At 42.8% G+C, this 27,748-nt stretch overlaps 1 protein-coding gene and 1 long non-coding RNA gene across 3 annotated transcripts in view; one reads left to right on the forward strand and one right to left on the reverse strand.

The window, feature by feature from the left end:
* ITPKA (inositol-trisphosphate 3-kinase A) overlaps positions 1 to 27,748 on the reverse strand; it is a 605,052-nt gene that overhangs the window by 525,720 nt on the left and 51,584 nt on the right. The gene's annotated exons all lie outside the window — the stretch shown is intronic.
* Positions 1 to 27,748, forward strand: part of LOC146799529 (uncharacterized) — a 73,188-nt gene that overhangs the window by 992 nt on the left and 44,448 nt on the right. Inside the window, exon 2 of the long non-coding RNA XR_014968935.1 lies at positions 16,430 to 16,669. This is a non-coding gene — a long non-coding RNA (uncharacterized LOC146799529). The remainder of the gene's footprint in view (positions 1 to 16,429; positions 16,670 to 27,748) is intronic.

A 27,748-nucleotide genomic window follows, 5' to 3' on the forward strand; every position in this document is an offset into this window, starting at 1 on the left:
GTTTCATGGCCGGCAAGTGTAGTCACAAGACCATGTTGCCTCTTGTGAAAGTTTGGTTCATTGAGGCCTCAATCTCAACCACAGCCAGGCTTCTGACTCGAGCCTCGTTCAAGCTTTCAAGGGCCCACCCACCTCTAATAATGCCTCGCGCCTATAGTGTAATAAAATTATCTCTGATTGAACTATCTCAAAATGCCTGGTTTTCACTTTCAGTGGCATATATTGAAGGTAAGGACTGAGAGGGGACAAATGACCCATCCCCTTCAGGTGCCCTTTTCCACTCCTTCCTGTTTTCTTGATAGTTCTGTGTATAGTGCATAGCCCATTTAGGTGTGTTGGCCGATGTAAGCATCAGCAGCACCACTGTAGCTCCAGGTTACATAGAACCCAAGAGTACAGTAATATGGACATGGGCATTCTCACTGAGATCGTCGTCCTTTTGGGAGTGTAATTTGAAAATCACTCACGCAGAGGTCCCAAACCACCTTTCCCAGTGGACCCACCAATCCCAAACCAGCTTTTGGCCCCGCAGTGTACTCAAGGTTCTAGCCAATGGCCATCGGTGGGTACGGCGTAAGGGTCAGCAGGATGCTTACTGGCTGAATGTAACTGGGTGGGCCCAGTAGGGGCCAGTGCTTCAAAGATGTACGCATTCAGGTAGGATCGCTGAGTGGCACAAGTCTGGCAGATTCAGTGAATTGACCTGATTGGCATCCACATGAAAGGGCCGCATGGGCCAAAGGGATGCCCGACAAGGTGGAGACGTACCAGTTACTCATAGAAGCTCAAGAAGCACGAACGGAGCAGCTGATCTGACTCATGAACCTGCTGCCTGTGAGTGAGTCAGTAAGGGATCAGTGAATACAATGAAAAAATTAGAATGGGTGGGAATGGTTCTTTTAAACCCCAAGACAGCCTCCAGTGGAGTGTTGTAACAAAAGAAAACCTGTTATTAGGGAGGACTGTCTGTACATTTCTAGATGAGGTGGAAAGAAAGAGGGCTTGCCTGGGTCACCACCCCCGTGGTGTTAAAAAATGCTTGCCACTGGTGCTGCAATCTTAGTAGACGTATACCACGACAGTAGGGTGACCACCTGTCTCCAGGTCATTATAGACCCCGTTCCAGTCCTAGACGTTCGTGTTATAACGTAATCCATGTTGGGTGTTCCAGTCTTGGCTTTCTTCCTTTGAACTAACAAGACAAACACTTCTGAAATCAGTGATTTCTAGGTGAAAAACTCAGGACTGGATAAAAATGCCCACAATGACCTGGAGTGAAGTGGTCACCGTATGCACCCCCACCCCCAAACATATAGGTACCATACATCTGTAGGGGAAAAGTCTGAGGAGGCCAAGAGTATGTAGTTTGAGTGAATGAGGGAACTACTGCATTGGTGGATGTGCTCATCGCCCAGAGATGCTCCTAGATTGTGGTGAAAACCCCACATACTGAAGTGTGTGAGTGTTTTATTATAATGATTCCTCAGAATCGCCAGTTTTTTTCTTCAAAACTGAGTGAGAGAATAAGAAAACAATTTCCCTATTGACATAACTGCAAAATTTTCTGTATGCGGGTGTCATTTCTCGCTTTGGAGTGCGCTTCTACTTGTGACACTTTCATGTGTAATGTGTGACAGTTTTAGTGACACTGTATCACAAGCAGATACGGGGTGCAGTGCTGAGATCGGCAGCCCTAATTTGAGGTTTCCTTCAGGGACATATATGTTTTGTGTATGTAATGAAAACATCACAATGACAAGTATGAGAATGCTCCTGACATGGTTGAACTGGACACGTTAAATGGGTCTCTAAGAGCCTGGAGATGCGGACCCTAATAGGCACATGAGCGGGGTTAGGATCCTTGATGACTGTTTGACTACAGGACTACCCCTTACTCTGCATCCCTATGAGACGTGTGAGGTCTTCCCTCTTTGGGTTGAACACAACAAGACACCCTGGATCCAGGATAAGTATATCCAAGGGCCGGGTGTGATGCTGCAGCTATCTGCACCACAGAAGTAACTTACTTTGAACCAGGGAGGGAACCACTCTATTTTTGCCCTAAAGAAAGCCTTGGACCCATAGGGGCCATAGTCAAGAAGCTGAGACATGTTGGCAATGTGACTAGGTCCATAGGACCATTAAATCCTCAAGGCCCGCCGTTTTTCCTATTTTTAATATCCCCTGATACTCCATTATTAAAGGGATACTTGGAGTCTCAGGAGGATTTTTTATTTTTAAAACTTAAAACCCCATGGCTTATTCTTCTAAGTGCTTCCTGGAATATGGTCTGAGCCCACCCCGACCTGTAGGAGATAGGGTGAACCCGATGATGAAGCATGACACTACTAGAGTGTGTGAGGGTCACTAAACAAAATGGGATTCCCCCATTCATGCTAGTTAACTTATGATACATCTTTAAGAAAATAGTGTCCAGTATATAGCGTAATTAGGTGGGATACTTTTTTGTGAGTGTTAGTACTTAGTTGGGAGGATGTATCCTCCCATTGTCTCTTCCAGCACAGTGGAAGACCCTCTCTACCCTTCCGGCCGCTGGCCATAGTTTTGTAGTAGTATAGAACAGCTTCATAACATTGAAAAATGGAGATCATTTTCGACAATTAGGAGGTAAGTGCTATAATCAAATATATAAAATACGTGTAATGCATATTTGAGTATAGGTGCTGCATACAATCTCAGATGGAAGAGAGATAATGTAATATATGTTTAGAGGGTGTATAGTTGGGTTAGTAGTAGTTGATCTTTTAGCTGGGTTTTCAAAGAGACATAAGATGGGCCTTGGCTTATCCCCCAGGTATGCTGCTCCAAAGATATTCCACTTAAATGTTGTTTAAAAAATATTGTGCCACCATATTATTGTGGGAAGAACATGAGGACTAAAATATGGACAAGACAAGAATATGTATTTATGTATAGGTTTACTTTACGTAGCTTAAGATACGTGGAGTTAAGTGAAGTAAGTGATTCCCAGATCCTTCTAACAGATATAGTTGGGACGGAGAGCATCATCCCCACGACCAGACCGAATGAGGCTTGACGTACACGACACTCCACCAAACAAAGAGACCACTTTTGGAACACATTTTCCAGGGTCTCTTCCTTATTGCGACATTTGTGCATACAGAGGTGAGGGCTCCAGCATCTAAATCTCTACAGGGATACCGCTACGCTGATTATCCTGCCATGAAAAACTCCCAGGCTTGATAGCTGTAGTGGCAAAACACGTGTTGGCTGTTTCTGTTTGATGCGTGTTAAAACTAAATAATAGTTAGCGACTCAACATAATGTCATTGAAGAAGGAACATTAAAAGCTACCACTGAAAACATGTTCAATCATTTGTTGCTTCTACGATATTGAGCCAAACCCAAAATTGATCATCACTATTGACACTTTGGGACAGGGGGTTCTACGCATAATCTATGAAATGCATATAGGCCCCAAACAGACTTATCTCTTAACATTTCTAGCATTGTAGTGTTCTTTTCGAGGTTTTGGGCTGCATACACCCCTCCCAGAGGGGCTACAATGGGCCTGATTCTCAAAGCCAACAGCTATGTTTAGAACTGAAATTGTCACCATCTAACCCGGGGAAAGCAAGATGGCGGCCGCTTGAGGTCGAAGGAGCCGACATGCCGATCTAAACACCGTGAATCAAATCTTTGTGGGAACTGGCCTAAAGAAGAACTAAATAATACTCACCATGTTATGTCTGGCAATCTACTCAGCTGGGACGTGGTGGTGAGCCCCGGTCTGGGACTCCGGAGCCGCTCTGAGGAGGTTCAGCTGCGGGGGAATATTGCGGCGTTGGCTTTGCTAGTTGAACGCATGCTCGCGTTTGCCGGCTGCCGGCGCTGCCAGCGAAAGGTATTGACACGAATGGCTCCGAAAGTGGCGGCCTCCTCCAGGGAAAGGACTGGAGCAGAGATGGACTTTCCGGCCCCCGAATCAAAGTGGGGCGGTCGGCGGACCCTGCATACAATCAGTCAGGGGAAGAAGCGGGGCCTCGCTGGGACGACGGGTGCCGGGTGGCTCTGCACTGGAAATGCTGCGTGCTTCTGCTCTCGAGGACAAACAGCCTGACAAACAGGCCACAGTGAAAGTCACTGGAGGTGCCGAGGCTGAAGACGAGGCGGTCCCACCGGACAAGGATATTGTAGTAGCTGAGGGGGAGACTCTGCTGACTAAATCACCTGTTAGAGGAGAAGAAGTAAGTTCTGAACTCATTCAGAATGCAGATGTATTACAGGGTATAGTGGGGGGTGAGCAGAGGTGTAGTAAGACATCAATGGGGGATGATAGTCAGGAGAAAGTTCATGAGGCCGAAACAGATATGGCACTGACTATTACTAAAACAGAGTTAGCAGATTTGGCGTCATATGGGACTCCAACCAAAAAGGTAAAACAAAACCCTCAGGGAGGATCACTAATAAATTTAGAAGCAGAGGCAGACCCCAATGATTGCTTCTTCTCTCTGTCCGATGGCCCTGAGTGGTCAGCCAATGACTCTGGATCCTCAATTATATCAACTGATGATGAAATTGAAAATGAAAGTGATACGGCAAATATTGGAGATCCTCTTTATATGACTGCTCGACGGACTAGTAGTAAAAAATCCGGTCATCATACACAAAGGCCAGCAAACTTGAAATGGGATTATTCTCTCTCTGATCCAGGCAAACTTACCAAAAGTATAGTACCTCAAGAAGCTTCTGGCTCACAAACCCCGACACTAGAGACTGTCTTACAGACAATAATACAACATCACGATGAAACGAGGGCAGATGCTCGTAAAGCGCAGAATGCCGCACGGAAAGTTCAAGGAGCAGTACGGAAGCTGACAAAAGTATGCAATACTATAGGCTAGCGGCTTACGGAACTCGAAACTCGAGTTAATTTGGTGGAGACTGAAGTCGCCGAGAAACTTGGCCAAGCTAAGGAACAAGAGGAACGTATTACGGACATACAATGGAAACTGGAAGTAAGTGAGAATCGGCAGCGGCGCAACAATCTGAGGGTCCTCGGAGTTCCAGAGGGGAAGGAAGGAACAGATATACGAACTTACGTGTTGGACCTCTTTCAACGAGCATTTCCAGAACTTACAGTATGGAATTGGCAATTAGAGATCCAGCGGGTTCATCGGACACCGTTTACTCCCAGAAATCCAGGCAGGGAAGGAGCAAAGCCTAGAGCCATTTTGTTTTTTTCGGTAATTATCTTTTAAGACAGGCCGTGTTTGAAAAAGCCAAACCTGAGGCCAGGAGAAATGTGGATGATGTCTCCTTTTTTGTAAGACCTGACTTTTGCCATGTTACTGTGGAAAGGAGGTGGCGTTTGCGCCAGTTGATAAAACCCTTTCAAGACAAGGGGGCAAAAGTTTACTTGAATAACCCCGCATCTCTGAAGGTAATCTGGCAAGGGGGAACAACATTTTTTACATCTGAGATGAAAGCTCCAAAGTTTTTGGCCGAACTGAAGTCGTAGGGAGGGGCAATCACTCTTCATTTTCTTTTCTTTTCTTTTTCTTTCCTTAAGCTTGATAACTCTGGGCGTATGGGGGGGAAGAAAAATTGACTATAATCTGTATCTACAGGGGCTACTCCCACCTAAGAAGGACCTTAGGGTATAGTTTTGTGAATGATTCACGGTGTCGGTTAACTGCTCTCCATCTCCGCCAATAGACCGATGTGTGGTCTGGGCAACCCCCGAAGATGGGAGAGAGGGAGGGGAGGGGAGGAGGGGGTGGGAGAGGGGGGGGGTAAGAAGGAAGGGGGGGTCAAGGGGTCTGGGGTGGGAGACACTAAAGGGGAAAAATTCAGAGAGCTTACGAAAAAAGAATTTAAAAAATGTGCTAAAAAGTTGAGAATGATAAGAGAAATGAGAGCCAATCTTACATATCTAGACTTATATCTGTATGTCAGGGGAAAAAGAAATAAAATAAAAATAGAGGGACGATATTTTAGTCTCTATGGGTAAGATGACAATCTGTTCAGCCAATATATGTGGCTTAGGAGATAGGAGTAAACGAGATAGAACCATGGAAATGGTTAAATATATCAATCCTGACATAATTGCCTTTCAGGAAACACATTTACCGTGGGAGAAGAGGGGATTAATTATGATTAAGGGCTATTCGTTATTGGCTTGTTCTACGCAAACCTCCAATATAAGAGGGGTGGCCATCTTGGCTAAAAATTGAATAGGATCTGCTAGGCGTACAATGGGAGACGCCGGAGGGAGGTGGGCTCTGGCTGAGCTTGAATGTGGAATAACAATAGCCACGGTGTACGGATCAAATCAAGATGAGCCTAAATTATTTGAAGATCTAGAGATGGAGTTAGCGACTTGACCCACACCTATTATAATGTGTGGGGACTTTAATATTCATTTAGGAGCTGGCAATTGGATGCTTAATAGATATCAAGGGCGGAAGCCCAAGGTATATCGAGAACTAGTATCACTGATCAAAAGCCACGGGTTGATTGATGGGTGGGCCGCTAAATTTCCCAACGACCCAGGATATACATACTTCTCTTACCCCCATCAGAAATATGTACGGTTGAATTATTTCTTTATTTCTAATCCCATTACAGGAGCAGCTGAGGTCGAAATACTTCCCAAACTAATCTCTGATCTTAATCCTCTGATTCTTAGGGTAAGAGTACCGCAACTCTATAAGTACCAAGCACAATGGACATTTGATCGAAAACTGTTGGTTAATCAGGAGTATATCCGTTACTTTAAAGTCTGGATAAGGGATTTTTTTAACTTGAATATATTTAGTGCTCCGGGTAACGTGGTTTGGGACGCATTCAAGGCTGGAGTAAGAGGGGAGATGGTAAGCTTTGTATCTAACCAAAGATTACAACAAGGGAAGAGGGTTAAGCAATTATATTCCAAACTCAGAGATCTGGAGAAAGAGCATCTGGGCAAAATAGTGCGGGGGATGGAAGTAGCAACAACTCAATTAGATATTACGGTGGTCAAAGCTGAGATAGGCTCCTATCACTCCCAAAAAGCCACGGCAGGGAATCAGACTCATAGGGCAGAGTGTTACGAATATGGTGAAACTGTAGGGACGCTATTGGCCTTGAAGACAAGACAAAAAACAATGAAGAGCCAGATATCCTCAATATGTAATCAGGTGATTTTATATACTGAGCCAGGGGATATAGTAAAAGTATTTCATGAATACTATCAAGATCTTTATATGGAGACGAAGCAAGGCCCCCGCAGTGATATTTATGTGAGGGCTAGTAATGAATATAGGACATTAGGAGAAGATATTAGTGAGAAACTCGAGACTGAATTTACACTTGAAGAGATATGAATAGCAATTCAGCTGTTGGCCTCAGGGAAAGCAGCTGGCCCCGACAAGATTCCGTCGGAATTCTATAAAATCCTTCAGGAAGAGTTAATCCCCTTGATCTGGGATCTCTTCCTGGGAGTACAACATCTTGGGAACCCCCCAGATTCTTGGAAGGGCACAAATATTGTCATCTTTCCCAAGAAGGGTAAATCATTGGATAAGCCCACCTCGTATAGACCTATTTCTTTAATAAACGCGGATGCAAAAATCTATTCCAAAATATTGGCGAACCACCTCCAGAGGGTTATAGCGAGCCTTGTGTCACCCTGGCAGCATGGGTTTGTACCTGGACGAGATACAACTGATCATGTAAGACAAGCTGTGGCCCTATTTGACATCATAGGGGAGACTAATGGGCAGTTAGCTATGATCCCTTCTGGATGCGGAAAAGGCATTCGACCGGGTGTCATGGGAGTATCTATGGGGCATTCTGGCAGCTAAAGGGTTTGGACCCCGGGTTATCATAGCAATTAAAGCTATGTATAAAGTTCCCTATGCGAAACTACAGCTAATGGGCAGAGAATCAGAAATGATAAGGGTCTCCCGAGGTACTAGGCAGGGATGCCCCTGCTCACCAATATTATTTGCCCTTTATATTGACCCAGTTATCCAAACGATAATTGAGAATAAGGTAATTGTCCCAATCATGACTCAGGGGTATGGAACTAAAATACTTGCTTACGCAGATGACATTGCGATATTAACACCTAACCCTGAGGAGGCTGTAAGGGAAATTGAGAATATTGCAATTCTATTTGGGAAAGAATCAGGGCACTTATTAAATAAATCAAAGACCCAAACAATCTGTACCGACAAAATCACCTTTATGGACAACCGAAGAGTAAAGACTGCTACGTATCTTGGAGTTAAGATTACACCGGATATTAGGCAGATTGCTCAAATAAATTTAAACCTTGTGATCAGTAAAATAGCCCTAGATCTTAGGCGAATAAATTCACTTCATTTAACTATTATAGGGAGGGTGAATATTCTTAAAATGAAAATGTTCCCCAAGGTTTTATACTTATTTAGGTCACTCCCGGTGGCACTAGAAGGATCTATAATTAAAACGCTAGATTCAATATTTAATAGATTTATTTGGCAATATGGTAAGGTTATGAGATCTCTTAAATTTCTTACTATACCACAAGCACGGGGTGGGCGGGCGGCTCCTAATTTAACCTTTTACTATTGGGCTGCTCTGTTACAACGAATGAATATACTTTAAAAAAAATATGCTAATAAAGTACAGGATAAAGAGCTTCCAACAATTTACGAACTGGCACTAGGGGAAGAGGCGAAGGCATTATTTCTACGTAAAGTAGAACCAAGCTATTATAAGAAAGTACGATTTAAGATTATTCTCAGTGCTTGGAAAAATTGGGTCAGAATACAAAAACATATGAACATTGAGAAGATAACGAAATATACACCTATCTGGAAGTCAATTTTGTCTCCCCCTAGGTACTATGATGTAATAGCTAAGCGGTGGGAACAATTAGGATTGCGGACGTTGGGGGATATTCAGCTAAACGGACAAGTATATTCGTTTAGCGAGCTGCAAAAAAAAGTTGGAATCTCGGACGGACATTACCTTAAATACTTACAAATTAAGGGGGTGGTGGGTAAATTGAGACCGACGATATCTAATGTTAAAATCGCACTGTTTGAAACTATGGTGAACTCTGCTTGTAAAATCAAACATCTATATAGTTTGTTGATGGAGCAAGCTCAAGATGATATAGACAAAACTGAAAGAAAATGGGTCAATAAACTAGAGGATGAAGATATTGACATCGATATGACATTACAATTAGGGAAAAAAATGCTCCTATCAGCTAATTTAAAATCACAACATTATAAGATGATCTATAACCTATATTATACTCCGGCTAAACTATTTCAATGGGGAAAAAGGGAGGATGACAAATGCCCTAGATGTGGGCTAGGACCAGTAGAGGACATCCATATGTTTTATTTGTGCGTGCAACTGGATCTGATAAAAACTGAACTGGTAAAGTTTTGGGTAAGGATCCTTGATAAAACTGTAGAAATAACCCCTACGCTTATGCTGATTGGATATGATAGTAAGTTAGAACTGGATCGAGCTCAGACCAGCATCATATTCATCTCGGTTACCATAATTAGACTACTTATTGCTACCAGATGGAAGGATACACTGCCCCCATCTTTTCATGAATATTTGGCTCGCTTTATAGCGGTCTATAATCTTGAACAGGCTCTGTACACCTGTAAGGGATATCAGGTTAGAAAATGGTGCACTAAATTATGGGCTCCTGGTACAAAATGGTTAAAAGGGTAAGGGTAAAGTTTGAAAGACGTTTTCTTATGCTTCTATGAATGTTTTTGGCTATATTATTGTCTTTCTGTCACTTGTATTATTCATTTGGATTAATTAGCAAGCTTTGATAAATTGTTTAAAAAAAATTGTTTAAAAAAAAAAAATAATAATGATTTCTTATATGTATTTAAATGTAACATCTCTCTGAATGCTGATAAATAAATACAAAATTGTCACCATTTATGCCCGCCAGTAAGTCACAAAAAGAATAACTGGCAGGCATGAATGGTTTCACTCCTACATAACTGTATGCCACAACGTCTTACAATTATGCACTAGTAAACCTCAAGCAAGAGCTGGGGTGTGGCAGGATCAAGGCATGGTTTGCCTTGAAAGTTTTTGAAAACACACAAACGTGAGTGTTTGTTGGCATTCACAAACTCCTCTCTGACCCTTCCCACTCGGGAAATGGGTGTCAAGCTACTCCAGCAAAGGATTAGACTTGCACCCCTTCCAGGGTGGGAGGGAGACTGGAACTCCCACAGACCTTGAGGATGTGTAATAGAAAGGGTTTGTTTTCAATGTAAAGACAAAAAGAAATACAACTAAACATGAGGGAAATAGCAGATGTATGATATTCCGAGTAGTATGGCTGGAAAGCTGAGGGTGGAGCAGCCTTCCATTCTTACTGCCTGGAATGTTTGTGAATTCCCAACAGTTTTATATTTATGTCCATGTGCAGGAGGCCAATACCTTGGTTACTCCCTGAAATCTCATAATACCCATTATACAACCGCTCCAACCAAGAATGTAAAACAAGCCTAAGGAACCATATACATGCTACCTGCTGAGTCAGAACCCTGCCAACATGCAGGAATAAACTCCTTTGTTGTGCTATATCTACTAATATACTACTGTACTATTTATTATATTATACTACATGTTATGCAACATGTAGTATTCTGGTAAATGTCTAATATCTGCTGATACCCTTCATGCACTATCTTTTTGTTTGTTTTTTGTGTGATTTTCGCTATTGTTTAGATTTGTATTATTTTAACTCAGGTTGTATACCCTATTCGTACAATTCTCTGTCTTTTTCATAAGGCAACTCACAAGTAACAAAACAAGATATAAAGAATTAAGAAGCCACCAGCAAAAAACAAAGGACAATCAAAAGAACAAAGAGAAAGAAAGACCTTTCAAATGTACATTTCATGAAGTTCTTTACGACAGTTCCAAAAACCGAGTACACTGTATTCTGGAAGGTTGTGTCATGTCTGAGTTGACATGAGACATGTCTGTCTTTAGTTGACAGAGCGATGATGTAAGATTGCAAAACTGTACCTAGCTTGTGCTCGGAATCCCTGAAGCTATACAATTGAGATCCTTTGTTGACAATTAGCATGCCTGCACACGTTTTGTTCGTCTTTTGAAATTGGTGTAAAATTGGAAAAAACGGACTATGGGAGATGAGAGGGAACAGCTAATGTGTGGGTGATGGAACAGAGTGTTTCCTTTTTAGGTCTTAGTTTAGTGAATACTTTTCTCAGGTTTATACACTGCATAACATTGAAACTGTAATTGGGTTACTAACTACAGCATATCTGCAAGTTTGAGGTATGTCGTATGTGTAGGTATTTCTATAGGCAAGCCTAGCTCGAAGCAACGCTCACACACGTTTCCAGGTCTCAGCCACTCCAATTTACATAATGACCTCCCAGAATTCACCGGGACAGGGTTTATAACTCTCTGATTTCACTTGTTTACCTCACTTACTTCCTTCATTGTGCTACAGAAAAAAAGCTGTCAGTACCATTGTGCATGAATATTGTGACAGAGATTGGAGGTACATGCTTCCCTAAAGATGCTAATTGGCAGTTTTGCAGATGGTTTGCCAATGAAAATCAGCAAACATTGTCTTTCTTCCGCAAAAAAATTGCCAGGCAATCAAGGGCTGCTTACTTTGCAAAGTTCTCTCTTTCTATTCAGTTAAAACTGAAATTGCCATTTTTTTCAATATGATTGAAAGAGAGGTCGAGGAAATGGGAAATGGCCGGCAAGGAAGACGCATTAAGTTCCATTACTCCTAGGCCTCTTCTAATAAATACAATGCTGGTTGATGAGATGTTGCTAAATTGTTAGCCTGCAAACCAGGAGATTAGTATTTCAGTCTTGGATTCCACCATTCAATTCACTAAGAACTTGCTGGCATCAATCAGTTGTTTACAAGTGTTTCCAAAGTTTTCTATGTTCAAAGTTATTGCAGTATAGATTTACACAATTGATCATTTGGTATGTGACAGAATTGTAGACAGATATAACAGTTCTGCAATCTCTGATTTTTCTCTGAGTTGGACCCCGAACTCTTGATCCTACTAAATCTACTGTGCTCCCTAGACAAATCTCTTTACCCCTAATAAACATGCTGTTTTAGCCAAAATCTGGAGTGCTCTGAAACAGACTCACAACCAGTAGTATGGCAAACATTTAAAACATACATTTACATTTTTGCTATAAGCCTAATTTTGGGGATTTGTGGTAAAAGAGCAAAAAACTGATATCTCACAAAGTGTAGCAATGAGATGGCTAAACCGCACCTAAGCATATTTCAGTAATTTCTTATTGTTTAGTTTGTTTAACCCCTTCAGTGCCCATGACGAGCTGGACTCGTCATGGGCTGCGGTGGCGCTGTGCCCATGACGAGTCCAGCTCGTCATGAACTCCGCCCGCTAATGGAAGGCGCGGCACTGAGCGGGGAAAGGGGCGGGCATGCAAGGGGTTAATTAAAACCACATCAATGTAAATAAATAGTGATAAAAAAAAATTAAAAGGAAAAACTCCAGGGCTATTTTTAAAGAAACTAAAAATAGATAATCAGGGGGTATCTGCAGCATAAAACGAAAAAGGAAATTAGCATAACCCAAAAATTGCAGTAAATTAAGGAATTAGAGATTTATTTTCTATAATATAGTAAAACCATTTAAAGGTGGTATGCAACCATAGGTAAAACAGTGCTTTTACTGTTGCTGAACATGTTTGAAGGCCCATCCTATGAAGAGGTGGCAATTAATACTTTCTACACTATTCTATAAAATAAAGGTGACAGCATAAAAGAGAGAAATTCTCAAACAATCATAGAAATGGAATCCATCTCGACTCTGCCCTCTATTTTTTCCAAGCCTGTCAAAATTCTCCCCCATCAAAAAGGGTGAATCTCAGTTTGAGGTAATGAATTTTCAGGATAAATTATATTGGTCTTCCTAGATAGGGTGATAGTTGCTTACACCAATATGCGTCCACCACCACACTGCTGTGCGTCTTGCCAGCTTATGCCTGAATAGCTTCCAAGAATGATGTGAGCCTAAGCTGATGCGCCAAAGTAGCCTTTAACAGTTAATTTGCACACTCTTTCTCCCACATTGGTCCTATATTCAGATTGTGACACAACATGCCACAGTGATGATCATTTATCCTATAAGTGAATACAGTTATGCCTTTCTACATCTAAAAAAACACATGATCAAGGGCCAGAGCCATGCTTTTAAAACAGAATTCAAAATGTGCCCCTGGACATTTGTTGATTGAAGATGAAGTAAATATCTCAGTATTCTGAGTTAAGTCTACTCAATTATTAAAGGCTTGTGGGAAGTCTAGCAATACTTCACAACAGATAAAGACTTAGCTCTTACTACCTTGGTATCAGCTTTGGTGATGGTTCTTCTAAGTTGCTCAAAGCTGTGTAAGGACAAAGATTAACTTGGTAGCCTTAGATGTCAACAACACCCTTCTTTGATAACCTGGCTGCTGGAACGAAACAGTCTTGTAACCTAGTACAGTGGTGGTCTTCCCAACCTATGTTTCTTTTGTGCACAAGACGACATTTCTAATGATAAAGTCTAGAGTTTCCAGGTCCCTCATTAAACTCTCCCCGCGGCTAACATTTCATCGACAAAAATTGATGGTATTTCTCATAAGTGACAATGCTAGAGTCCCGACTGAAGCACCATTTGGTGTAGAGAACCTATCTACTATCCTTGGTTTCGTCCTCACTTTTATTTAGGGCGTTGGCCAAATATCCTCAGTCTTAATTCAGCAGATTCTGCATTCTAACAACTAGATTACGGACTCTACCACTACCCTCTAACAAAGAAATCTTGAATGGTTCTGCTGTGTGTCGAGTCATTACCCTCGAGATCCTGGACTGTTCTTGAAACACTCCTGAATGCTGGAACCACAGATTCCCCCCCTCTTTTCAGCACAGTGCCCGATTCAGCCAACACTGCTCTGTGGACAATTCTTAACATACTTCCACCAAATGCGTACAAAAGAGATTTGAATGACCTGGTGATTTTGTCATCCTTTTTTGATTTACAGTCATCAAGATTGCTTCTTGTCGATAAAAGCTGCAACGCTCAGTAAGGAAGCTGGCTCAGAAAAGCACCTGCTGTGGAAGCAACTAGTCTTATGGGACTTTGTAAAATAGCACCTAGCCAGCAGCTTCACTAATGGTTAAAGAGACTGGTGGGCGTATAAAAGTCTGAAGAGAAGCAGCGTGGAGCTGCATCTCCATGTCTTACGACTGATGTGTTTTATAACGAAGAAGCGATATGTCAGGCTCAAGTGTGGCAATTGTCTATGATTCCATGTCCTTACAGCACCCTATCACTAAAGCTTTCTGCAATGTTTGACAATTTACTGATTTAGTTCTATTTGTGGATTTTCAAAGCACTTCATTCCATTTTGCATTTTCCATGTGGGATCTGAGAACACTGAGACAAGGTGCGTACAGGAAGGGAGAAATAATGGCTGGTAGAATTGAAATACAATCAGCTAGCAAGGATAGAATATGCCAACAGGTGTCCATGGGATATAAATGTAGCCACATATAGGAATAACAAAGCTTTTAGAAGAACAACAATACTGAGACGTCTAAGGTGGTAACTGAATGGCCAGCCTTGGGCATCCGACCTGGCAGGGCCAAGCTGGCTTAGACATTACTGCTGTCTGTACGACTGGATGAGCCAAATGCTTGGTGGAAGAGATGGGTCTTTAAACTCTTCCAAATCTGAGATAGTACTTGTAAGAGGCAGTGGTAGTACATTCCACAAGGAAGAGCCCTGCACATGAAAGGATCAACTTCAAAATGTCTTGAGTCAAGTTGATCAAGTGGCCACTTGGCCTAAGGTATCTCATTAGTGAAGAGGTGACTAACAAATTGGCAAGGCAATTTGGTGAATGATCATAGAGTGCCTTGTGGACAAGCCAAAAGCTTTTTAAGGTTGACCGTTCATTTGCACGGATCTAATGGAGGGACTTCAGTGGTGGTGTATTATGAGCATATGGTTCGAAGCCAAACAACAAGCGAGCTGCATAGTTCTGGGCTCTTTGAAGATGCTAGAAGGTGTCATCTCAGCACTATGTGAAACTCTGTTAACAAAAAATAATGAATATATAATAACGCTGAACAAGTCTTGCAGGGAACTGTTGTGAATCTGCTCCTCTGAATTCAGTCCTAAAGCAAGAGTTTGAAAATATTTATTTTAAAAATTGACAATTTCAAACATTGTTCTCAAAAGTTTAGCTTAAAACTATTTGGTCCTTTTGCAAGAAAAGAACATCATGCAAACATATCATTCTAATCATGGCTTTCATGATCCCTTCAAATCTTCCGTGACTTGATTATTACAATTCTAACTCCAAATATTATGTGTTTGAAGCAAAGCATTTATCAGCATATTCCACGCCCTCATTCTGACCTTTTTACAGTGCAAGTGGAATAGACAGAATTTAGTTCTGGGGAGGAGGGTGGATCTCTGGATCTGGCAGGTAACCTTGGACAAGGAATCTGTCTTTACAGAATGCCATTGCAGTGGTGGACACGTTTACTCTTTGACAGGCGGTGCAAAGAGTGTTGACTAAACGGAGGGATTTCAGGTTGGAGATGCTGAGAGGTGCTTTAATGTACGGGGGCATTGCAGTGGGTGTTCCAATGCAAGGAGCAGAAGATGGGAAGATTATTTTGTTAATGAACACTAAATATTCACTGTTTTCTATCTATTTGTTCTATCCAGTTTGATGGGAGTCTATCCTGGGCAAAAAACTTTGCATGCATGTATTACCATTTATATTTCATGAACGTAACAGTAGAGCAATGGAATGCTGTAGATTCAAGTGAGGATTTGCATCTTTGAATTACATAATAACATTTAACATGTTTGCGTAGGGAGGGACTTGACCACAATCAAATAACGTTCCAGTGCCAAGGCTAGGATTGGTATATAGATCTGAGGTGCTAAAGTCTGCAGATATGCCTCTAGTCAGCATGTAAAAGGGAAAAAAGCGGCAACTGGTCCGCCATGTCAGGACGGTAGACCTATTTTCAAGCATGTTATTTCAGACAATAGACACCCAAAGCGGGGATTTATCTTCAGAAATAACATAACTAATGTCTCATATGTGCCTGGAGCTTTCTTCCAGAGCGTCGAGGATATTTAAGGACCACAATTGCACTCACGGTGGTCCCAAACAGAAAGGATGCCATTTATAAGGGTGTTGAATTTTCCAATGGCAGAAATGCTAGTGCCTTGCCATCAGGAACTCTTATCTACCCCACACTCTAAATGAGGACGGTTGGAAAAACGAAAAGAAAGCTTCCCGTATATTGTTTTGGTTCTCTATATTCAAGCATCATCCCTTGGTGTTGGTTTTCCAACTGTTGCAAACTTATCCTTTACAGATTCCTGCAATCTTCAACGAAGATCACTAGAACACTTGAGCCCGAGGCATCAACCTTTCTTGGTGGAGAGAGAGAAAAGTACGATGAGAGCCACAAATGCAGAGCTGATTGAGGGAAGCCACCCAGTGCCTTTTGACATATTTCTGATCTAAACTGACCTCACAGAACCCTCATCTGATTAAGCCCTTTGAGTGATCCAGTTGGTGAAGTTTGTGTCCATAAAAAGAAGCAAGGTCCAAGGTAACTTCTATTCCTGAATCTATCCCACCTTCTTCATCATATTGCACAGTACACATGTATGGGTCAGATACTTGTTGGTAAGGTACCACAGAAAAGCAATTTTTTCATAAATTTTAATTTTTCCATAGAGCAGCATTAACCTCCATGGCTGCTCTCACAGACTTTCATTGCAACACATTGTTTGTACTTAATAGGTAATAAATGTAATTACTTTTATGAATTCGATTTTGAACCTTACATTTATATTATTTATATGCATTCTTGACGTGTTGAATCCTTGTACGCCTATGCTCTTCCTAAGGTGACCTTTAACTTCTCACTATAGTGGGGACACGGATGCATAGAGTATTCCTTATGAGACACCCACCCATCAACCCATAGCCGTTGTACAGAAAGAGTCTAATTCGGATGTCACATAGCCTAGGAGGTTTTTTTTTAGGGGATGGGGGTTATATAGCGCGAACTCGACCTGAAAATATCAGGTATCAGAGCGCTTTACATGAGCACCAGCTTCGTTACAGATGGACACATTCATTTTTGTTAGGCACGGGGAGATTACGTGATTTGCCCAGAATCACAGGATGTTGAGTGTCCCTGCCCAGACTCAAATCCGGTTCCCCAGCTTCGAGGTCGACCGCTCTAGCCGTAAGGCTAAATCCTCTCTCTAAGGTCGGTCTGGATGGTCTCTTTAGGGGAGGGGTGTTTGGTCTACACTGTCCCTTTTGGGGTGGGCCCAAGCCTGGCTGCTGCTCCCTGTTTACAATGGACTGGGTTGCAGCCCGGAGGAATTACCGTGACTGAGATTAATTTTAAGCACTCCATCCTTCACGTTTTATAGTGTTGGGAGTATTTAGGCATTGCGTGTACAAGTCTTTGGCCAACTCTCCCCTCCATTTCCTACATAAAGCCTCAATGATATCTAGGCTTTCCTGTTTTCAGTTTTTATTTTTGGGAAATTCTGGTGGGGTTTTTTCAGTGTTTTTAAGTAATTTCAAAACCTTAAAAAACAGTGGTTATCAGTGGTTACACATTTTCGCGCCATTAAAAACAACAGAAACAGTGTTTTTCTGGTGTGTATGGAACGTTTCACCTTTATTATTGCTTGCTTTCTGCACAGATAGTCAATGGTATATACACAGTGTATGTACAGTGTATACAAGATCCAAATACATTTTTGCAAATCAAACTTATTGTAGTACACCATAGAATACTCCTTCCCATGTAAACGTTTATCTGTGAAAAGGCCCTATCAACATTGGCACTTGAGACGGGCAACCCCAAAACAGCCAGTACTGAATTTGCTAACTCTGGCCACTGACATAGCTTTCCATGCCAACAGTGGTGCACTTGAAGATTGTGATTCTCTGGGCAGGTTTGTGAACATTTGTGTTGAACTGGGCGCTTATGCCATCAGAGTTATTGAAGCGGTCAAAAATGAAGCAACACTTTTGAAACTACAGAGAAAATTCTCCTTTACTGAAGGGATCTAAAACTTGTACAGGGTACCACAGTGAGGTTTCATTGACGTGAAATGCCATGGTTAGCTAAGGGACACTTCTATTCAAAATTACAATCCATTTCTCATACATTGTAAAATGAAAGTTCCTGAATTGCTTGTCAACATTGCTTTGCTTTGCTCAGCAAGTGGCAAGCACTCTAACATGGAGCATGTTGCAGTGCCAAAGTCACTAATGGTGTCGCCCAGCCTACTCTGAAGGAGATGTTTCACATCTACACCAATTATGCTGAACACTTGGCAGACAAGGGTGTTTTCAGACTCTAGTTGTTTTATGATGTCCACAATAGCAGTTATGTTTTCCTGTAAAAATCTTAGAATGCAGTAGAGTGTACTTTTTTCACATCACTATTAATATGCGACAATTCTGTAAACGGTTGCCACATGGATAATATAGCATTCACAGCCCCTTAGACTGAGAACCATCAGCAAAGTGACACATTTGGGATGACTATTTCTTTGAAGCCACTCAAAGCACAAAATGAGAAATATTTGCATTTTAGTTCCAGCGCATTACAAAACAGTGCACCAGAATGGACTAAAAAGTCAATAGCATTCTTCATTAACTCTGATGATTGTAAAGATGCTTTCAGCATATCATCTAACAAGTGGCAAGGACCTCTTACAGGGAAGCACTTCAGCTCAGTTATCGATTTTGACAGGTCATCACACAAATTTTTCATATACGTAGCTGAATCACTGCAAATACAACCACTATCACTCCAATCTTTGTTGAACTTGGAAATAACCTTTTTGTAGCAGCAGTCCAAGTGACATTGCGTTCCATGTTTTCCAAATGTCTGGTGTCCTGTTTTCACCACTATCCCAGATGCTTGGTGATATCTCCCTTTTCACATATACTTGTCACTATACCTTGCATTGAATGTTTAAAGCCTGAGGTGTTGGCAATTCACCTACTATTAATTCTGACTCACTAGAAACTGGGGGCGGATGTATCAAGGGTTTTTACCCATTCTCTGTAGGTAAATATGATGGCACATATTGGGAAAGATTATGAAACCAGCCATTTTACCTATCAGTGAAAGAATCAAACGCAGCCCAAATGTCAAATATGATTTTATTTCCTGATTCTCTACGGTTTATAAATTAAATAAGACCTAAAACATGCTTCTAAATCCTGCATCTTTAGACCAAAGACCACAAAGCTGAAGAAAGCAAAAGGAAGAATAAATTATATTTTAGTGACATCCCTAAACAACAAAACTCAAGCAGAATAATGTTAGGCCAGTTGTTCTTGCTGCTAGCTTGTATAACAAAGTTACATTGTATTGGCAACTTCAGAAAAAAAATTACTCTTTCACTCTCCTTTTCTTTTCTTTGAATGTCATTTAGTTTGTGGTTCTGCAGGTGTTTTTTCAGTGTTTATATGTTTACACTGGTGAGGGCTATTTCCCTTTTGGTGGGGTTTTATCAGTTATTATAGGTTTAAACCTAAAACCAGACAGCCTAATGATATCATTATACTTTCCTACATTGATCAGTTCATTGCTGTTCAAGACAGGCTTTGTTATATAACGTGAAAAATAATCTAGCTCTTTTCATTATTGTTGGCCTGCTTCGCAGCAACCTAAGTTGTTCCTATGTATGCCACTTCCTTTCCCCCCAGAAAATTTAGCAAGAAAGCATGTATTGTTCCTCAATTCTTGCATTGCTCTATGTTGTGGCGGTGGCTCCTCCGCTATGGCAGAGGAGCTGCGCCCCCCCTACCATCAGCAGCGGCAGCTACAAGGCTTGAAAAGTAAAACGATAATAAACCACATTTATCAACGTTTATTTTTCTCAATGCTGTGGAGTCTTGGGGGCGGGCCAGGGGGATGACAGGCACAGGGGGAGTGGCAGTGCACTGTTCTCAGTGCACATGATGGTTGGCCGGCCGTCTCAGTTTGGGCCAAACTGTCATGCGCACTGAAGCTCTCTCCAACCCAGCTGCATTGCTGGGTTGGAGAGAGCAGTCACAGGCTCCCAGTCTCCCTGAGAGCGCAAATCCAGTGCACTCTGGCCAATCCCGACACTCCTCTCATGGTGTGAGAGCAGCATCAGGATTGGCCGTAGAGCAGTCCGGGAGCCTGTGCCTGCAGTGCCGCCAGAAGAGCGGTGATGCGGCAGGATTCAGGTAAGTTTTTTGTTTAATTTTTGATTTTGTTTTGTCCCCACCCCCGCCCGCCGCTTTGACCTGACAAGAGCTGCAACTGTGTTGTTGTGATGTTAAACTGCCATAGAGGGAAGGTGCTATTCATCACACCCAACAAAATCCACCTCTCAGTGTTTCTGAACTTTTCAGGTGTGATAAATAGCACCTATTCCGAGTTTTGGGAATAGCGTTGATTTTGGCATGGTGAGCAACAAATACTGCCTTTACTTCCCCGTTAAATTGCAGAAGTTCTGACCTGCGAAATTTAAGGAAGGTTGCGGACTTTATCGCACCCGTTATTATTACGTGCAGTAAGGTTCGCAGGACAGTGGGTCTGCACAGGGCTAGGAAGATCCCAGGCAACTCAGTTGGAAGCCATGTTATAAAGGTGCGCCTTCAGCACACGTGATGTGTAATGTTCAGTAAAGTGCCTAGTGAGCTATTTATCAAACATGTTTTATGCTAAATGTAACAAAGCCTGCATTAGAGAGGTGAGCATTCTCAACATCCGTCAAATATATTATGTCTTCTAATAAAATATTAACCAGGGCGAGCTGTCTCCTTGTGTAAGTTACTCAGCTCAGTGAAGGCGGCAGGTGCACTTATGGTCTATTGCTCGCACTCACGTCATCAGAATTGAGCAAACGTCAATCATCTTTGGAAAGAAAGGCCTTTCGATCGATTTCACCTCACATCAGTGATGCAGTTCTTGCTAAACCACGAGCTCCTTCTAGGGGGCCCGAGCTGCTGTCGGTGCAGGGATCTGCAGCGCACCAGACAAAATGACATTTTTCCATTTCAGCACTAACTTCCCTTCGACAACAAAGTGCCTTTTTAAATACAATTTCCAGTAAAATATCGCCACTCTATGTGGCAGCACAGATGTGGCCTCAGAGTATGACATCCCAGATCCCATGAAAGGGGCCTGAGATACCTAGAACAGAGGCTCTTAGCCTTTTGATTTCTGTGGAACCTCACTTAATCATTACTGTAACTTGGGGAACCCCCAATGAATCATTATTGGAATCCAGGGACCCCACTGAGTCATTACTGGACGCCAGGGACCCCCGGCCTCAGTATTTTCCCCAGCCTAAGCATTTTCGAGGATTTGAACTTCAAAATAATACACAAAAACACAGAAACAAGTATTCCTCAAACAAATACACACATATTTTAGTCACAAATCTTAACAAAAATATTTCTTTTTATAGGGAGTTGGAACTTTTCTAAATTCAATTCAGGCCACTCTTCGCCTGTACTGCATTCTGCTTGATGCACTTTCCCTGTCCCACAAATCAGTCTGAAGATACAACACCTCCAGTTTCAAATTCCTTCCCATTTACAGCAAAATTTGAAGCTTTCAATTGCACATTTTTCTTATTTATATCCACTTTATTAACATGTTAATAGTATTTCATTTTCTAACCAGCCGTGGACGCCTGGAGAAGGCTTTGTGGATCTTCAGGGGGTCTCTAAATCACAGGTTAAGAAACACTGTTCCAAATCAATTCCTTTCCAGAGATCGAAAGGGCTCGGGGCCTTCAGGTAAAGCCAGGCTTATAGTGTTCAAAATATGATGTGTCCTCACCCCAAGTGCTCGCAGGAATATTTATTTTTCATTTCATCACTTTGATTCCTTTCATACTATGTTACACTATGTTGCTGATATTTGCAAATTGCAAGTCTGCCATGGGAATGTGCAGGTGGGTATTACAGCCCCTCTCAAACATCGATTTGAAATGGGCCTCTATTTATCTATGGAGTATTTAATGTCAGGAATGCACATTACTCTCAGATTCTCCATGATGGCCTGATAACACCCTTAAGACAACAAGGGGAGCTACCTATATACTTCTCACAATCTGAAATGTCCCCATCTATAAAATATTTAGTCTGTTAGCTAAGACCGTCTACAATGTTGTATGGTATCTCTTTATTGTAATTGTAAACATCTTGAGCCCATTGACAAAAAACCTGCCCACTGCAGTTGTGCACATTAAAAAGGCCATTTTTGTAGGTTCATTTTTAACAGCCTTAAACTTCAGCTCAATACATTTCAGTCTCTGACAAACATCTCCCATACAGGGGAAGCATTGAAGAGCTAAAAGTGGGTATGGGCCATTTAAGGAGAAGAAACAACCTGCACATGGGGGCTTGAAGAAGAACTGATTTGCCAGCAGCTGATTCTTTTATGACAAAAGTCCTGATAGCAGATGTGATTAAAATAAATGATGTCAGCAGGAGTAAATAAGGAAATATTCAGTGCAGCCTCTGCTGCCTTCTGGGAACAGTAAAACAAAAAATCCCTTTATAATTCACACCGAAATCCTCTTGCAATGCTCCAACAGTAGTGCAGGTTCTAGTAACAGCCCTCCAATGCTGTAGAAAAAAGGATCCTCCCTCGGGACAAGCATGCTCTAGGATGGTGGAGCTAGAGCTGCTTCCCTGCCACAAGAGCTGGAGAGGCAGAGGAGGAGGAGACTTAGTGTCCTACAGCACCCCGCAGACGACCTCTGCCCTTTTCCCTGTTGGACCTATACAAGGGATTTGCCTGCTGCTGCTGTGGTTGTTGCCTGGCACAAAGGACGAGTTTCTTCTAAAGCCACGAGACTTGTGGAACTGCCAAAAGTTCCTGGGTTGAGATTGAAGCCCCAAAGACCTCTCTTTCGCTTTGCTGTCCTTAAAGCGCTGCAGCCCCAAATCCTCTCTAGCCCTGAATAGGTGAGATCCACTGGAGGGCAAATTCAGCAATGTAGCCTGGACATCAGGCGAGAATCTCGAACCACGCAACCATGCATGCCTCCTTGTTGCCGCAGATGATCCTATCACTCTGGCCACAGAATCGGCTGTGTCCAGACCAGATTGGATCACTTGGCGGGCAGCAGCTTGGGCATCTGATAACACCTCCAATAAATGCCCTTGTGCCTCCTCTGGCCACTTTGGGACAACCTCATTTGCTGAGTCCATCCATAAGGGCATGGATGTAGCTACCCAAAAGACATGTAGCATGTGTGGACTCAGGGCCAAACTCCCCAGCGAGAACACCTTTGCCTATTGCTCCATGTGCTTTGACTCCCTATTCGCAGGTGTAGATGGGAAGGAACCTGCAGACTGTCTTGAAGAGCACAAAGCCTGGACCACCAAGTTTTCTGGCGAAGAATGGGTGGACAGAAATGCAGGATCCCCCAGAGCCACCTTGACACGGTCCTGGAAACTGCTTGAGTGGACATTGGCTTCTGCCAGACATCCAGAATGGGCTCTGCCAATGCCTCATTGAAAGGAAGCAATGGTTCTGAAACAGAGGAAAGGGAATGGAGCACCTCCGCAAGAATATTAGATCTGACCTCCGCTGTAGAAAGAGGCAGCTCCAAGAGGTCTGCAGTCTGTCTGATCACAGAGTGATATGTGGTCACCTCCTGCGTCGGCAGATACTTTGGTGATGAAAGCTCCCACTCAGGAGAGGTGTCCAGGCCACTAGCCTCCTACAAACCGTCAAAATCCGGGTCTGGATCTACAATCTCTCCTTCATCAGCCCCTCCATGTTCCTCCTAGTACTCTTCTTCCTCCAACAGCCTTTGAGCCTCTCTCCGAGATCTCATCCTCTGAGCCGGCGTCGGTAGCGCCAGACCTGGCACCGGTGACTTCGGGATCAGTGCTGAAGGGAGATCCACGGGAACAGGAGTCGAAGGAGGTTGAGTCGGCGCTGGTTCAGAACCAGATGGTGCAGGGGATGAACCATCTAGAGGAGCTCATCCCTCTAATGACTGCATCAGCGTAGAAAATTTTGACATTGGAAGAGGCCATCTCCCTGGAGCCAAAGGCATGAAAGTAATGAGATGTGCCCGGGGAAATTGATGTGGCAAATCTCCCAGGGAATATGCCAAGAGACCCATGGGGCCAACAGGCACACCAGTAGAGTTTGCAGCTCTGGCGAACAAGCCAAACATCGCATTTAGAAAATACGATGGATCCGATCCCGGAGCTGGGAAAGCCGGATATGTCGGATTCACTACCACAGGCTCCGGAGCCATTCGAGGAAGCACCAAATTCAGCTGCGGTTGAAGTGCCAGCCACCCCCAAGCCAGAGGTAGAGTGGTTGACTGTGGCAACAGGGGAGGTGTTGCATCTCTTGGAGCCAGTGGAGTCACTGCCCTCGGAGCCGGGGCTGGGGTCACCCCCTGTGACGGAGCCAGATAGATCTCATCCCTGCGATGATGACTGGGACTCGGGACACCGACTTCGGAGTAGCAACCTTCGAAGAGCAACACCACGAACCCATGGCAACACTTCTTCTTGTGTTTCTTAGAAGACCTCGAAGTGTGTGGAGTCAGTGACTTCAAGCGGGTCCCTGACCTCCTGCAACCTCGGTCACCTTGGTCATGAATAATTTGGCCTCCCTCTCCTTCAGCGCCTTTGGATTCATTTGCTTGCATGAAGTGCATGTCCCGACGTCATGGTCCGACAAGAGATACCATAAACAATCTTCATGGGGGTCAGTGATGGACATCTGGCTCCCACATTCTCTGCATGGCTTGAATCCCGACTTCCTCGGAGTAGTCATTTTCGACAGCTTCAAAGTCGCGACAACAGCAACAAAGAAACTCCCAGAAATGGAGAGCCTGGGAAAAAAATGCTATGGGTCAACTGCACGAGGTCTTCTTATGGCTCCAATGAAGTCACGCGGAGTCGCGTGCAGAGCCTTCCATTGTGACGTCCTCGTTGATGTGGGAGAGCTGAGGAGAAAAGTTTCCATGGAGTACTACGCATTGGGGTAATTCAAAAGGTGAGGAATCCACAGGCAGATGTATCCATCTGAAATGTTTTGTTATTTTACGTATATTTGTATGGTGTGCAATCTTCTCTTGTTAGGTACTAGCGGCACCATATGAATTCGGTATATACTTGCTTGGCTTTCGAGGACTCCATCTCAAACCAGTGTCTTGTGTCATTTGAGAGTTTGAGTAAGTAGGACATAGTGTGTGAATGACTCAGGTTTCCTTATTGATAATTCGATGTGTTCAATGATTGTTAGGTGTGTCCAGAGGTCTAGCCAAGGCGCATATCTACTACTTGTATTAACTGGACTTGCGTATTTCCCAGCAAGATGCTATGTTTTCTGACTTGCCTGGAGGTTCTGGGGGCTACTGTGGAGCCCTGCTATCCAGCGCCAGGTTTATTTGGGCTGTGTTGAGTCGAAGTTCTGTTAAGATGTATGCTGTTGTATTATTATATGTGATAATGATATGGGTGGATGCTGTAGTGGGCACACTGACATCAAGTTATGTGATGTATTTGTACTATATTGGATGTGTGTGAGATGTTCTGTCTAATGTAGTATTGGGATTTTACGTGTGTTTTTATTTGGTGATAAGTGCTGCTTCAAGCACTGTGGCACCAATCTGTATGGCATGTCTGTGTTGTGTTGCTTGTTTGCATATAGTGATGTCTTGTATGAATGCAGGTAGTTTAGGAGCAGAGGGCCTGGTTCTGACTTTATCAATAAAGGGCCTCTGGCACAAGGATAAGGATGTAAAGATGTGATGCAATCACTCGATTTTGGATGCTGACCAGAGGCGGCCTGAGAGCAAGGCTACTGCCATCTGGATCCCGGCATGACCAGTTATCCTAATGGTCTGCCTGTCCATGCATGAGACAGTCGAAGGTCTTCAGATGGCTCAATTAAACCCTTTAGTAGCTTCCATCTTCCATTGCATCTGTCGATTACAGCCATCAACTTTAAGACCTTGATTGTTACCCATAGAGGAGCCTAGAATATCATGGTGGGCAGGGTGCTGTATACAGCCAAACTATTTTACCTCTTTTAATCTACATGAGCTTGTTAGTTGGGGTGATCATTCAACACTGCTAATGTGTCTGCAGGAGTTAATAGGGATACTGGTGAACCAGATTAGGATTACCTCTGGACAAACATCCACATGCATCCATTTGATTAATGTTGTCTGAAGGAGCATCATTGTCTGCTCTTCATGTTCACTGAGACACAAGCATAACTAGTCCTAATGAATGCACCTGACCGGTTAGGGGCAGGTTTGTGAGTGCAGGAACATGTTAACTGAAAAGCCAGACAGATTCTACCTTATGACGTTCTTGTGTTTCATCATTTTGCAGGGAGTTGTGAGTAAAGTAATTTGAGTCTACTTTATCACTCTCTTGTTTTTCAACATTTTGGAGGGAACCATGAATAAAGTAATATTCCATACCCTTCGATATTTTGAAATTGGTCTGTGTATGTAATTTTAAGAAGGCGGAGCAACCTCGCTTCTCCTGGCTTGGCTCCTGGCTCCAACATACCAAGGAACAACTTGAGGGTGTGAGAGAACACTTTGACTACGATCCCCAACACAGTAGAATAGACACGATATCAATACACTACTGGACTGCTACACACATGCCATGTGTTGCTTCTCTGTGCCAGATGGGGGAAGCCCTTGAGAAAGCATGCCAGACAGACTATGTGGATGAGGGTTCTACCACCTGTGTGAGGACAGAAGACAGAACATGTAGGGTCTATCAAATCATATAGGGATAACAAAGTAAGGTGATGTAAACTTTCCAAACAGAAAAGAGTGTTTGAGCCAACTGAGCAAAAAACCCTGGATGGGTTTTCGGTACCACAAGCCTAGCTTCTGGAGAAACCCAGTACCTCATACAGAACACTTCTCATTGTGTAGGAGCATCTCAAACGTGAGATGATCTAAATAGAACAAAGAGTAAAGTGCATGATGCCAGTGGGTTCCAGATCACAGAAACCAGGATGGGATGGGGAGGGCAGGTGGGATGATGCAACTGGTATCCAAATAAGCAGGTGTTTTGTGGATACTTACGAACAAAGCAACTGAGAGATAAAGGTTTTTTGCAGAAACACAGGAGTCATTGACCCAGTCCAGATGCTGGGCTAACAGTCCAGTATTCCTGGCACCCATGTAAAGAATTTAGGACCTCATGGCCAACCTAGTATGCCAGAACACTGTCCTTACATTGGTTATCAATCTTTATCTGCGAAAAACTAAAATTTAATGAACGTTCAGAAAAACACAGTTACGCATCCTTGTACACACGGTTAACCTAGTCTGGGTGACATTTTAAAACCCAGATTAAGAGCAAATGAGTCTCATATCAACACTTTTTCTATTTTCAAATGAATGCAAATACTAGTGTGCCTAAAAGCCTCAGTGGCGTTCCTTATATCTGCTGGATGCAAACTATCAATATTCCAGTTCTATTCCTTTATTCATGCTGATTTTACTCCTCTCATGAAGAATCTTCTCTAACTATATTTAGAATTTGTTTGCATTTAAAGGAGTAGGCTGGGATTCATAAATTGGTAAAAGAGAGCTATAACTGTCCTGTTACAATGATGTTGAAAACATTCTGTAGAAGGAACCAGCAA

Source organism: Triturus cristatus, chromosome 9 (assembly GCF_964204655.1).
Source record: "Triturus cristatus chromosome 9, aTriCri1.1, whole genome shotgun sequence".
NCBI classification, from domain to species: domain Eukaryota; kingdom Metazoa; phylum Chordata; class Amphibia; order Caudata; family Salamandridae; genus Triturus; species Triturus cristatus.